The following is a 16,028-nucleotide window of genomic DNA, read 5'->3' on the forward strand; positions in this document are numbered from 1 at the left end:
TCATACGGCTATATAAACAATTCATTATGCAACACTCGGACAGAAACAGCCTCCCTGTAGAACGCAGTGGACAGGTGCGAAAACAGAAATGTTTTCGAATGTAAGATGACCCTCATTTTTTCAAATGTAAAATGCAGGAAAAAATATTGTCCTATACTCAGACCATTATGGTGCCATCTGTCCGAAAAGTTGGTGTGTGGTAATTTTATAAAAACACATATATTCAGACCCATACAAGCATTAAAATTAAATAATAAAAGGTGTTTAAACTATTTTTAGACACAGTGATGTTCTGTCAAAATTAGGTAGTGAAACGGATCCCATCACATGTCATGTATTGTGCTTCAGTGTTGCATATTCCTGGACAGATTGTCAATGAAATCAACACAAACCATTTTACATGCAGTGCAGCTTTCAGGGCCCCAGGAGTTCTGGAGGCCTGGGGCAGTTTCCTGCTTTGCCTGGTTGATAATCCATCCCTGGGTTTTAACCTTTCACTGAATTAAAAGTGTAAAGCATGTTGAGTGATAGCTATAGCTATGCTATAAATGCTTTTTGAAAATTTCATGCCATCTCTCTTCATGAATCACATTTCCTATAGGAAGCAATGAATTAAAAACTGTTTTTTTTTTTTCTTTTACTGTATTTTCATGCAAAATAATGAATTACTAAAGTATTACACCGGTCTTTTCCAGAGTTTGAACTACAGTATATACAGTATTTTGCATGGACAAGTGGCTTTTATAGAAGTGTTAAGTATTAGTGTTAATATGTCACTAAAAACTCGATCTGCCATCATTTTTCTCAAACACACCTTCATCATCTAACTGAGAGTGGGTGTCAAAGGAAGTCCTATAGAGCTTCGTCATCAGAGAGGAAGAAGCAACGAGCCCCAGTGGCTCTCCCTCACTGCCTCACACTTCAAACCCAGGCACCATAGTCTGTACATAGGCACCTCAGGGGACTGCTGAGGCTGGAAGGGGAAGGTCTTTGAATGGATGGCCTTGTGTGTGGCTGTGAGAGGAGAGAGGGGAGGCAGAGGAAGAGAAAGAAAAAGGGGGAGAGCGCGGGAGATGCTGTGTGGCCTGGGTGTTAAGACAGATAGGCTATTGATGGACTCCAGTACATTCAGATGCTCAGATGAAGTTCTGGCACATCGTGTAAAATATTCATGAATTGAGTCTTTGAACATTTTTTAAGATGCAGGGTTTCTCTCACAAAGAGGCTTGCTTTTGTTATATCAGTGGTCTTGTAGAGCCGTCGAGCCGAAGAATGAAAATATTTTAAGGTATTTTTTTTTCTTCTTCTTTTTTCTTTTAAATATCTTTTTTCTCTGTAGTGTAACCTTCTTTTTCAGTGAGCACTGAATACAACTGATGTACAGACCCATTCCGACGTATCATTAAGGAAGAAGTCAGCGTGCACATATTCATACTACACAGACCTCTTTAGTTACATCACTATTTCCCTGCGTATATACACATTTGAAAGCTCGCAGCTTAAAAACAGTTATAATCTTTCTTTCTTTCATTGTCTTGAGCAGATTTATTCTTTTATTGTGTGAGTTTTTTTTTTCTTTTACGAATATATCACCTCAGTCTACCAAATGCCAGCATAGCCCTCTCTGCGCTGTGGATCATTTTTTCCACTCATTCTTCTTTCTGTGACATGTTCAAACCTTTGGGGTGGCAGCTGAACTTTAGAGAAGATCACTTACATGCAATTTATCACAACACTTTGCATGAGACGGCTACAGAGAAGACTTTCCAATATTCAAAAAAGAAGTAGTCAGGTCCCAAAACATTTGGACTCCACTGTATATCTTGAGAGAATAAATGAGAAAAAAAAGTAAAGAAACAGACTAAACTCCTTTCCAGAAAAGGAAACTGATATGCAAATAGCTTTGCAAGCAAGTAATTATGTCAGCCATTTTTCAAATGCAATGTCCTTTGAGGTAATACAATTTTGTTTATAGCAGTGTTTTCTAAATCCTTCCTTTTCCATCAGGTTTTTTTTTTTCTTTTTTTCCCCCGCAGTAACTTTCTAACTTTATCTCAAACCATATTTCCTCAAGTGTGAGAAAATACAGGATGTTTGTTGGATCTCATTTACAATAAATTCTTGTGTGGATAGCTTTCAAGTAAATGCAATTGTTAACACTTACTGCGCACCAAATTCTACTGATAAAAAAAAAAAAAGCAAGCAAATAAAATAAAATAAAAAATGTCTGTGTGTTCTGGCATATATCAACCAAATATGCACTGATAAGGCTGAATTTAATCTTTGCAGTGCTTTGGCATTTAGAAATGCAGGTATAATCTGTCACTGTTTATCATGTATTTAAATCTTAGATAGTAATTTGTATAATTTCTGTAATAGTTAATCATCCAATTTCTGCAGCTCCAGCCAAACCAACAGCTGAGATTCTAAGGTGTTTTTCATCTGGCTGTCTTGCACCTGGGATGCTGCTTGTTGATTGGATGACAGCCAATTTTTTTTTTTTTTTTTTAATTATAGCCCTGACCACATAAACTAAGAGAGTGCAGGACCTGATACAGCCTTCATCTGCTACCATTTATCTGAGCCGTTTTTCATTTTGATTGAGGCATTTGAATTAGATTAGATTGCTACAATAAGTCCTTATATTTAGCTGTTTGATCATCATTATGTCAGAAATTATTCAAGGTGATTTCTCGGTTCATTCTTCTAAGCGTCATGGTTTCCATGGCATATAAAGATTTAATTTATAAAGAATTAATGTTGTATGTTAGACTACCTTGAATTCACAACGACTGTGCTCAGAACTCACAACAAATGATCACCTTTATGCTGCATGCTACAATGCCGTCATTGTAGATCTTTCTTTAACAGCTAACATTTTATCAACGGACATGGTTGTTTCTGATGAGCACGCTAAAGTTTCATGTTTCCACATCAAATTAACCACATACATAACGAAAACTTCACATACACCCCAAAAACACGCATATACACACTGCGTATTTACACACCCCATCACCTTAACACAGCGTGATATAGGCTGCTTGTGTGTGTTAATGTAATGACTTCTGAATACATCTGCGCTGATTGCGCTGGCATGGAGTGCTGTTCGCGTGTTTTCAGAGTATGGTCACGTATTTTTCAGTGCACCCAGAAGTTGTTTCAGTGTAACCATGGATGTATTATAAGACCGGTCATGTGATCTGGTGAACCAAGGAGCCTCCTCAAAATACAGATAGCCTCCTCCGATTGGCTGAATGGTGAACTGTGCCACTGCCCATTGGAGTTTAGAGGTGGATGTCGCGCATGCGTAATTGTGTCAAGCTCCTGAAAACCGTAGAGACAAACACGTCAAGTTCACGGTAATACAAATTACCGCATCCTGTCCTGACTTCCAGAATAAAATGTAAATTTTCAGCGCAAAACTTACAATGAACTGAATAAGTGTGATTGGTTGTAACACAATTTGTAAACAGAAGAAGGGATTGTGGGTGTGGAATAGCGGCAGGCGGACAAAGATCCCAAAGAAGCACCAAAGCAGCAGAAAGATACTAATCACAACAGACTTTAAGAATAAAAGGAGAGCTGAAAGAAGATGCAAAGATTTGTGAGTTGGGTCTTTAGCCATGAGTTGAAGTGACAGGCTTTGTGTGTCCAGGCAACCGTATGCACGACTAATTATGTGATCACATGTCTCAACCAAATCTGTGGGGATTCAGATTGTCGATTGTGTTCCTACCCAAACAGACTGGCATATGATCTTTTGGCCAGATCGCCCACCCCTAGAGTGAATATTAAACTTAAATATGTCAAGCGGTCAAGAACACAACTCCAAATGAATGCTAATGTTGCTCGGTGTCTGCCAGAGGTATAAATAGGCAACTGTTTGCTACATCAATTTAAATCAGGTGATAATATGTCAGTGTTGTGTTTACAGCTTGTTCCGCTGTTGTTATTATATAATTAAGGCGAGTTTAAAGTTTTATATAAATGCTGGTTAGTTTCTTCAGTGAATTACTAGACACATTTTTGCCAATAACTGACTCTTACATCCATCTACATTAGAGTAACAGTGTTTGTCATTTCTTACATCATTAATTCACTCAGTCACTGAAATTATTACTAACATTATAGAATCTAAAACAGTTACTGCAAAGCTGCTTTTAACATCACGGTGAACCACTTTTTCTTTTCCACTAAACTAACCTATCTCACGTTGTTCTAAATCTCTTTTCACACCAAGAAGAAAGCCAAAAACATCCTAAAGTTTCATAATTCACTCCGCATCATCTCTCATTGCATCACTTATGTATAAAATAAGCCTTAACTATGTGACCCATGATGATTGCAAATGATTTAGTATGCTGTAATCTATCTGCTAAGCCCCAGTCTATTGAATATTTATCACGAGCAGGAATGCTGTAAATTGAGAGGGTTTGATGTCATTCTTTATCTGGTATCTGGTATCAGTCTGGAGCCATTATCCATCACCCATTCATCGGTTACATGTGCTATAATACTGAAATTCAAGGTAGATACAGTAGAAATTCAATTTGAAATGCAGGTGGATGCATGCGTCCCATTTTAACAATCACATGGACAGATAGCTAGATAAACAAAAAAAAATAGATCAAAGCTTGATAGCGAGAAAGAGACAGGGATCTGACAGTCAAGACGAGAAAGTAAAAGGTAATGAGGTGGACATGGGCCACAGATGTCCTCTGAACAATTACGGAACATGAGCGGCTGGAGAAGCAGTGGGCTTGAGAGGCTGCAAAAAAAAACAACAAAGGAAAGAGCTAACAGAAAGACGGAGGAGTCTGAATCATTGTGAGTATGAAAAATCATAAGTGTATATCTTAAAGAGGGAAAGGCAAGGCAGACCATCAGTCTGACAGACTATAGACCCAGAGATACAGTGTGGGTGTGGATAAATGAGTTCAGATGAAAGCCAGTAGCATTGATTATGTTTGAGTAGTCATCTTATGACTCACTTACAAAAGATCCAAACCCAGCCTTCATTATCCCAAATAACAAACCCCACTGCAGAGTAACACATGCAAACCCTGTTGCAGAGGAAATGTGCAAAAACAGAGACAAATGATGGATTGACTGCAGAGTTGACCAGTATCACCATGCTGGTTGTTGTGTAAAAATAAAAGCCCACCACTTAGAGAGAAATGGTTTTGACTCCGGGAGCCTCTTAAGCTTTAAGCAGCAGAGCAAATCAACAGCACACCAAATCCTATATGAAATTCATAACAGCCAACAGCACACAAAATTCATTCAAATCAGGAGGGGAGTATGAGAAATTAGCATATATAGACACACAGGCATAAGTCTGACTGAAATGATGAATAGAACGGTCTATGGTAGAGTTTTGAAAGTCTTCTGTCATCAGCACATGATTCCAGAAAATGCACATTTGTTAAAGTGAGGTATTTAACTGAGCTGTATTATCACATGGGAATCTGAATGACTCAGTCACATCTCTTGAAGGACAAAAGTCAAATATGCAGTCTGCAAAATTAAAAATGCGTGATTAATTGTGTGAAGATGCACACAGCAAGATATGTCAACATGGCAAAGTGACCCTTAAGTGTTGCTTTGCTTTGTTGTCAAACATGCCTTGTACTGTACAACACAAAACATTATATAACTTTCCCCATTATATTTCATTGCCTTTCAGCAAATAGCAACGTTATCATAGTTCAGTGTTTTAATTAAAAGCGCAGTGAATGGTCCAAGGAGTCCAAGGCTGATACATGACAAAGTAATAAATTACATACAGTAATGAATCTTTTCAATTATAGAAGTCCTGGCTGACAAAATCATCGGCCTCAATGGGTTCAAACGAGACAAACTTAATCATTTCATGTATTAGGTTGGATCTGATGAGCTGGTGTTTTCTATTTGTTTTTGTATGTTTTTAATATATATTATTTACGGTTGCATATATGCCCTTGCATACAAGTGAAGTTTTAGTACACCTCAAAAACACACACAAAATGTACATGGTGTGTTTCTGAAATGAAAGCATAGAACAAATAAATAATAAACATTTTGAAAAACAAGGAATCATGTCATAAAGTTGTTGACTCATTCAACAGCTAAACACATTCATAACTTGCTTTCTAAAGTGGAAATTTAACATTTTTTGAGGTCGTCCTGACACTATAACTGCTGTTAATTCTGGAGACTGAATTGAAGCTACTGTCTAGTTTTTTTCTTCTTATGTTTTGGATCATCATCTTGCTCTAGGATGAACACCTGATCAGTTTGTCTTCCTTTACTCGTCTTTTTCTCACTATTGTGACATCAATATACAGTACTACTTCCTGCAATACAGTATTGTCCTAATAAAAAACCATCAGAGGGTGTAGCAACACAATTTGTTCCAACACTGCCTTTGTACAGACAAAAGTTGAGCACCTTTAGGAATTGTTTAAAATTAACTTTCAAGGATTCATTTACTTTCATTGCTGCAGGAAAATTATAAATTAACCGTTTCTTAATCCGTGAAAAAGGCCTGTTTTCTGTGAAATTTACATGTTTTTTCAGTTTTTAGTGACTTACACCTTTTCTCACCTTGGGCAGTTTACTGCTTACCTTTGAACCATTTAAGTTTATTTACTGGACTTGAAATGCTTAAACTCAAATAAAAGATGCATAAATGGGAGTGTAGTACATGTGACAAGTGGAGGATGTAAAAGCCCAATTGGGTTTCTCCTGTTTTGACCTAGTTAGTGCATAATGGTTCGCATCATTATGTGCAACACGGTTATTCAGAGACATCAAAGCATAAAGCAGACACGAGACAGCCACTAGATTGCCCTGGAGGAGGGAGGCAGGCTCAACAACAAGTTGACGGGGAAATCCATAATAATATTCTAATAAATCATATAGACATGAAACAAGTAGTTGATCAATTGATATGTTGATCAACAGAAACAGATAATCAATTAACGATTTAAGTGATTTATTAAGCATCAGGGCTAAGACTCTACAGCAATGCTAACATTTCTGTGAGGCTGTAGTTAATAGGCACAATGGTGCTTTGAACTAAATGCTAACATCAGCTTGCTGCATACTCAGTGATAATGATGTTTAGTGGGTATGTTTTCCATGTTCACAATCTTAATATAGGATGTCAGTATTTGCTAATTAGCAGTTTTTATTTAGTCATAAGAGTAATGGAAAAACTAGAGTTACAGCACTGAATAATAGCCAGAGGTGTTTTTGCAGAACATTATCATGTGAAGTGAAGTGAAGTTGACCTTTGACCTTTTGAATATAAAATGTCATCACTTCATAATTTTATCCTATAAGACATTTGTGTTAAATTCTGTCATGATAAGCGTATGAATTTATCAGTTATGTCCAAAAATGTGTTTTATGAGGTCACCGTGACCTTTACCTTTTAAGTTTTACCACCAAAATCTTGTCAATGTTTTTGCCAAATTTGAAGAAATTTCAAGTGTTGCTGAGATAGGACTGACAGAGAGACAATCTGAAAACATAATGTCTAGTTATTTTAGTTCATTCTTTGGGAAACTTCATTCAAGGGCATTCAATGGTTAGAAACATTTCCCTCAAAACCACAAGTCAACCTCATGGTGGCAACAGAGGAATAGAGGAGGAGGAGATCACCACAGTCATTAGGATTCATTATTGGAAACATGACTGTCTGTACAAATTTGTTGCCAGTCCATCAAGTAGAGGCTCAGATATTTGATTGGATAAGTGACTTTCACTTGCTGATGGCGCCAGAAATAAAAATGAAACAAATTTTATCCTCTGGGAACCTTGAATATTTGTACAGAATTAAATGGTAATCCATCTAATAGTTGTTGAGACTATTCATTCTGTTTTACATCATTTGAAATTCAATACTCCTGAGTCAGCAGTTGGTAGGACAAACCTAGAAATTTAAGGAAGTTTCAGCAGACCTTCTTCAGTATTTCTGGACAAATTATAATAAAATATTAACTGATTCATCTACAAAATAATCAGCAGACTAATCAAAACTGAAAATAATTGTTAAAACCATTCTATTTGGATGTAATAAGGGAAGTATTGTGCACAGAAACAAACAAACTTTTGTGACTTGACTGTCTCAAGAAGTGAACTTTCCCATTTTTAAGAGACAAACTTCATTTCGCAAGGTCTGGGATGCTGAGACTTCAGAATACAAAGAGTGTGTGGGAAAGAGATGGAGAGACACAAAAATGAAAGAACATAATAAAAAAAAAAAAAGAAAAAGAAAAGAAAATCTGGTACAGTAGGAACCAGTGTGTGAACACTGGCCAATCAGCTACGGGTCAGTGATTGTTCACACACAAAGAGATGTAAGGTATGATGTTGTGATGACATTTTGGTGGTATTTTCATGAACAAAGTTAATTTTAGCTTGAAAGCCACATGCATGCTCTGAACTCGATGGGCTTTAAAAGTCAAACACAGGAACAATTTAAATGTGTCGCTTTGATGAGGGCAGCTCGGGCTTTGGACATAATCATCTACTCAACGTGTAGCATTAATGGAGTTATTTATTCGACTGCCTATCTTTAAAAGACTTCATTCTGTCTAAGACTTGAAGCATTAGTGGGAAAGAAGATTGCTGTTCTGACATTTATGTGCATTTATTCTTTAAAGGCAGTAAATTCTGTGCATGCACATTTGGCTCAAATGCACACTGTATCATTATATTATGCAACTGGCATCCATATGATCTGTCATTTCTCACACACTTTACCTTACTCTGTCCAGGGGTATTCTACCTTCCACATGACCTGGTAATCCTAAAACTGACTTGATGATATCATTACATCCAATTTTCTTTGGCTATTATTATACCTCATTTATAAAAGCTCTGTCACTAACCTTATTCTGGGGCTTTAATTTCCAACTCAATTAGATTAGAGTGAAGTATGACCGAGTACTTAAATTTTTTTGGGCAGTGGAATTTTTTGGCCATGCCCAATTTCCTCCCTGGCATGGTATGTGTCTGATATGGGGGAAATACCTTATCTAAATACTTCCATCCATTCAACATTTCATTTTAACTCAGTTCAAATCTGAGAAAAAAAAAAAAAAAAAAAAGAACAAAACTTTTCAACCCATTCTTGGAGTTTCTGGAGTAGCTGTTCCAAATGCAACGCGCTACAATTTGTCTGTCGTCTCAGGAGTTTCCAATGTTCTTTTTCACTGATGAAGATCACAGAATATGGTGGTTACTCTAAGGATCTTTGCCATAGTCAGAAATTGTGGCCTATTTTGGAGACTGAAAGAGGACACTGCACACAGAATACCCAAAGCGGAGGAGACATGTAAACAAACAATCTACTTCAGCTTGTCTGATTGGGCCTTTAAAATCAATCTGTCTGCTGAGTGATAATGACAAAGCTGGAGGTAAACACTGCGCTATATGAGCAGTCACAGCCTGCGATTTCACATCACCTGAAAAGTTCAACGGTGTTTACTCGAGTCCAGCTACGGATCACCTTGATTGCATTTAGTGCACATACTTTCATGAGCTCAAAACATCTTTTCGTGAAACTGATGTAAAAGCAACTAATGTATTTAGACATGCTGACATTGTTCTGTGTCATAAAAATCATTGTCTTCTATTCAGGCAGGGTGTGCTACCTGCTGCTTGCCTTCCTCTAAACAGTTACTGAAAAAAAGAAAAAAAATGTTTGCATCATTTGCTCAGATTTTGCTTTTCTTACAGGAATACACACACAAATCCCCTCAAACAGATCTTTGATACAGAGGGGGGCAGAGAGATGCTTTGAAAGCCCTCACCATTTGTGTCTCTGAATCGATAGTGCCACCATTTCAACATAAAAGTAAAAAGTGCCTGGCTTTCAGAGGCACACCAGCTGAATAACACCCTGCCACGCTTTGTCCTGTGGGATACTTCCACCTGCTCAAAAAAGCAATCCATCCTTTGACTATTGATTAGTTACAGCCAAAAATCGGTGAGAGGGAAAAGCAAATAGCACCACTGAATGTACTTTATGTTCACCAGGGCTATAAACATACACATTCAACAGAAGATCCTATTCAGAAAGTAACTCTTTTTCAGTCAAAGCTCTTTTCGTTTTAAAGTTCTGTCGTGTTAACTATAGTATATGTCATACAGAACTTCAATGAAACCACTCAACAAAATCAATATCTACTGATACAGGTGTTACTGTGGCTACATTATATTACATTGTTGAATAGACAGTGATGATCAGCCCAGGAATTGTGTCCATATTGGAGAAAATATGGTGCACATCATTAGCAGTTACAGTTTACTTTTATAAAGCCTTGCTTACAACAAACTAACTTTTTTTTTCCTCCCCCACTGTGTGGAAGCCAATCCTGGAAGCTATCAAAGTTGAGGCAAACATTAGCAGCTCTGTTCCACATTGGATTTGGAGAAGTTTACACTCCAACAACCCCAGCCAATGTTACCCGAGACAGCAAATCATTTGCCAGACACATCAGTTTGTCCTAATTCAAAACTCCTTCTCTCTTGTAATGTTAAAAAAATATAAACATTACACGAACAAGTGTGTTAGCCAAACAGTGATATGTTAGAATTGAGTAGTTTGATCTTATTTGTCCTTAGCATACTTTCAATGCTACAGTACAAACTAGCTGTACACAATCAATGTTGTTCCTTATCATGTCTTTACTACATGGATCATCAGCTGGCGAGGATGCCGACTTTTGTCTGGGGCATGCAGCTTTCGTCTGAGCCTTTTTGCACAACATTGTGTCATCAAATCTTTACAGCCTTCTCATTTTAAAATGAGTAAGCTGTAAACATTGAAATGTCAGCCAGAGAGAGCTGATAAAAATCTGTCAGGGACAGCCGCCTTTTACAGCCCACCAATCAATGCTCACTAGCTAGAAATGAGAGGCCTGCTTTTGTCTACCACTGTCTGAAATCAGGGACCAGCTGTTTAAAAAATTACAAATAAATTCTGATGGTACAATATAATATGCATATGTGCCGTGAGGACAATGTTTGACAGGTTACAGTAACTGAATGAGACAGGGCTTAGCAAGGAGTCAGTGTTACACTATGTCAGGGGACTAAAAGTATGGGGAAGTCAGGTTGATGGATAGGCATGTAACTTTCATTAGGGAGACTGAAGCCCGTCTACAGACCATTAACTTTTGTTCTTAACCATACTGTAGTTGCCATGTGGAGATCTTGAAGACAGTAAGAATTTTAAAATGTTGGCACTTGATGTGTAAAATCATTCTCAGTGAATTGTCTCGGGTTTTGTAGCGTTGTGCAATGTTACTGCCTGGTGATGGTGGTGAATATAAAGGTTCATTTTGCATTTCGGTGCAGACAGCTGCTGAATTATCATTCTCGCAGATGGAATGAAGTCTTCTTAAGCTTTAAATCAACAACAAATATTGCATGAACTTGTGAAACACCAACAGTAATACTTTTAGAAAGTCACTTCTGGTGGAACTTGTCATTCGTTTAAAAAGGCTTAATAACACTTTTTATGAAAAAAACCAAAAAACCAAATCACAAAATCTTATCAGCTGTCTCCTCAAATACTCTATCTCTGCAGATAAATGCTTAAATGTGCACTGGAAAGTGGGAGAAGAAATGATAAAGAGCCGCACTCTTGAGTTCTTATAGCTTAGATATTTCTAATGAAGTGGATAATCTAAACTCCATTTTATAACAGTGTTCATTTCAGGCATGCATACCCATGCGCTCTCCTTTGAGTTATTATATTGAATCTGTTGAAGATCATTTTCCATCAGTCACGAACAGAGACGTCTAAAATGGAATAAAACAATTGTCTTCAATACCCATCATTAAAATTCACACTGCATACTTGTTACAGAGGAGCAGACACAAGGAATTAGGCTTTTGGAGAGTGGAGGAGCCATTATGTGATTAAATTACCATTCATAATTTTGCTATCTGGTGCTTTTAGGCTGGATGGGTGCCTGGATAAACAGCCCGCCTCCTCAAACAGAGATATGTGCATTCTGTATTGTGCCATTATTTATTGAAATAGCAGTTTTTAGACAGTGCCTTGAGTATAATGTGGGAGCAGGAGAGAGACATGATATCTTCAGACTGTCACATTGTCCTTTTATGTTTATTGCTTAGAGATGACCGACAATATTTCATTAATTTCCTGCATTTGTGGTATTGATCATGTTATATTTCCAGCTAAAGAGAAGAAAATATTTTTCTTTTTTCAATACTAGTTCTGCCCCTTTCACTGAGTGAGGGAGACTGGGTCGAGTATTGAAGTGAAATACTGAACTCGGTTAAGGTCAGGGAAAGCAATACTGCTTTTAAGTTTTTGAACACAACATCAAGGACTCAATAAGTCACATTCCAAGGTTTCAAAGCTACTTAGGTTGAAGAGTATTTGAGTTTAAGACGGCAATCATTTCTAGTTCTAATGACACATTAAATCAAACTTTGTCGGACCTACAGTGCCTGGAAGACGTCAAATTCAGTCGACGTATTTCTCCCTGCACGGTTTATAAAAACAGCTCACCTTCAGCAAAATGAGCCGAGGTGTACTCAGCTCAGACAGGGTCATAAAACTTTCCATGCTGATCAACATGCTCTTGGTTTACAGCTCTCACCTTTGTCAAAAAGTTGGTTCAGATGTCACCCAAGGTGCTGGTAAATCACATCGAAACACGCCAAACCTCAATTTCTCTCTGTTCTCTCTGTAAGCCTGTGATTTGTGTTAGTCTCCATTCTTGTCAGCTCACACCCAAGTGGGCTACAGTTTGTCTAAGCTCTGAGACTTCTTGTTGTCTAAGTCATAAATTAGATTGGTCATGTTTTTTTCCAGTTAATCCTTCCAGAGATCATACTCTTTCTTCTAGTGACCGAATTCAACATACACTTGAATAGCTGAGATAACAGGGAATACTCATGGAGATTTGTGCACTTTTTAAGGTTCAATCGATGCTATCTGTCAAAGTATTGCAAGTAAGCGACTTCCCTGCATACGCAGTGAATACATGCATAACAAAGCAGTCGTTTCATATTAAATTTTACATCCAGCTGCTGTCAGATGATTAGAAAACAAATACATCGGTAACAGTGACACAGTCTATTGCTTGAAGACACATAACCACTCTGGAGATATGCAAATGATTAATCAGGACTGCTTCAAGGTCAGGCACTCGGGCAATTTACATTTAACATGGCCATTGGCAAAACAAATCAATTTCCCAACCTTAACCTCTTTCACAGCTCTGCATGCAATCAGGTGAGCCGAGCAAAAAATACTTGCATTACTGACAGACTGATTCACGGGGGGGTATTGAGAGGCTACATCCTCCCACACTCTTGAACGCATCCTCTGTACGGGGAATCAGATGCAAAGAAAAAAAAAAGTGACAGATATGGAGCAATAGATGAATAACTAAAACCCCCACAGAACTGGGTGCCAGGCAACAGATGCTGATAACTGCCTCAGATTAGGTCCTAGATTGTCGACGGCTCCCGCCAAGACTCTGATGCTATATTTACCGCCCCCCCTCCCCTCAATCCCTCCTCTGATCATGTCTGTGCCACCATGGTGTGTCATCTCCACATTATGGCTGGCATGTATGATGGAGCGCCAGGTGTGAAATGGAGATGAAATATTCATTTTGAACGCCAGGACTTTCACTTAAGCGGGGAATGATACTAGAGTAGGAGTAGGAGAGATTGAAGTTTTGTAGTATATATTCATTCACACTTGATTGGGGCCCCAGATGTTGGGGGTTAAATATGGTTTTTGCAGTTTGGAGGGAACTTTTGAAACATTTTCCTCTGATGAAACCTGGAACAGCTTTCACACAGGTGAAGAGACCCCATCTGAGCACACCATAACCTTTAGCGGAAATATTGTTCATCATTCAAGCAGCTATTCATAAAGTCACTGGATACTTTTTTTTTTTCCCACAATTTCCCCTCTGTGCTGAGCTAAATGTCAATGTTCTGTTTAGTCTTGGACACCTTTGGAAAAATGAGCTATGGACTTGACAAAAACACCCCAGTCAACAATTCTGTCAGTGGAGATAAGAAAGAGGATGTAGGGGGGGATTAAAGTGGAAAAGCTGAGATTTTGACTTATTGGTCTTTCTTTTGAAGAGGATTTGTAGGGCTTCAACGTCAAGTTATTTTGTTTTCAATATTAATAAATGTGAGAAATACACAAAAAGTAAAAGGAACTACAAAGGAATATGGTGATATTTATGCAGTGGTGGTTAAAATATTCAGATCCTTTACATAAAGTAAAAGTAGCAATACTGCAATTACTCCATTACAAATAAACATCCTACTTTGAAAATCTGGCTTGAATAAAAGTATGTAATATTGAGTAATAATAATGATAAAGAACATCTACTTATAATGCAGAAAAATGTTGTATGAGTTGTTGTTGTGTTTGTTGAGGTGGAGCTAACATACATTACATACTACATTCAGTGTACATACTTGTTGGATAATTTAATCTACAGTGCATCATATTTTGTGAGCTGGTCATATGTTTTATATGTAAAATCTGGATAATCTGTATAATAACCAGTGAATATAGCTGTCAAATAAATGTATTGGCGTATAAAAGCGCAACATTTCTCTCTGAACTGGAGAAGAAGTGGAAATACTACAATTAGCACAAATTTGTAGTTCTACAAACTTTCTGGATTCACAGGTGAAAAGTCCATCTGGACTAATTTTTTTTAGGGCTAAACCAAAGTAAAAAGGAAAAACCTTGCAGTGTAAATTGTTTGGAAAAGGGAGGCGAGGACACAGGACAAAGACTCTGAGGACACAGATTCTCCACAGCATCCAGTCAGCAGGCTGAGCAGAGCGGCTTAATTGAAGAGCCTGAAATAGAGACTCTCTATTAGAGCTGAAGAGGCTCCCTGCACCAGCAGCCTATCAGGAGTGGAAATTCTCTGACTTTGCTCTCTGTATACCCTCAAGATAGCAGAAGGAGGGGGGGAAAAAAAGGGACACAATTGTCAAATAGCACAAAGATGCTACATAGTCATAGACGGGAGGCTCATTTGTGCGTGTTGTGCTAATTTAGCGCTGACACAAGGTGGTATGTTTTGTAACTTAAAGCCAAATTACTGTCTAACACACCAAAGTGCACAACGAGTTTTTGCTCTCTTCCAGCAGCAAGATGACGGTGTCATGTTTTAACGAGTAAGTAAGCTTGAGTAAGTGGTTGATAATCATATCTGAAGACACTTATTATCAGTACATCAGTAAAATAACCTTTATTTGCAACATTAGATGCAACTAGTAATAGTAAACGTGTTGGATTATCCATTATACTCCCCTGTATAATAAGACCACTGGTAACCTTGCCTTGAGTTGTGTGAGCATTGCGCTCTACTGGCAGCTATTATGTATTACAGGAAGGGCTCCAGCTTGCGTCTGAGGCATCCTTGAATTTTCAGGTCTACAGCACAGTGAATACCTCGTGTGATTTTTGTCACACAGCATCTGGAGCTCTATGCCTCACAGCCGGCAACAACAACACAAACAACAACACAGCTGTACCCCCTCCCCCCTATAGAGTTAGACCTCCACAGTCAACCTTGTGTGCTAATAAAATGCAGGAGTTACGGGAAGTCTGTCTCTAAAATCACAGAAAAACACTGGGTATGTTAGTATAATAGCTTTCAGCTTTTCAGAGTTGAAGCTAGATCTCATATTAGCTCATCTAGATTTTGTAAACCTTTATTTTCATTTTCAGGTTAACTCAGAAACCTGCTGACATTTCTACCACTTCCTTCAAAAATAAACCTCAGCCTTAATGCGGCTCTGCAGGCTTTTACAGTGACAGTGCCACCAGATGGCAGTCAATAATACTGTAATCCCTCAAATCCAGGAATCAACGCATGGGACGCTTTTGCTGGAATAAATAATAATGTTGGAATAATTAATGTAAACGGTCAACAGATGGTTTATGTGGTGACATTAATAACATTTACAACATCTTTCATTGCATCATTGCAACTGTGAGA

This window comes from Seriola aureovittata, chromosome 2 (assembly GCF_021018895.1).
Source record: "Seriola aureovittata isolate HTS-2021-v1 ecotype China chromosome 2, ASM2101889v1, whole genome shotgun sequence".
In the NCBI taxonomy this organism is placed as follows: domain Eukaryota; kingdom Metazoa; phylum Chordata; class Actinopteri; order Carangiformes; family Carangidae; genus Seriola; species Seriola aureovittata.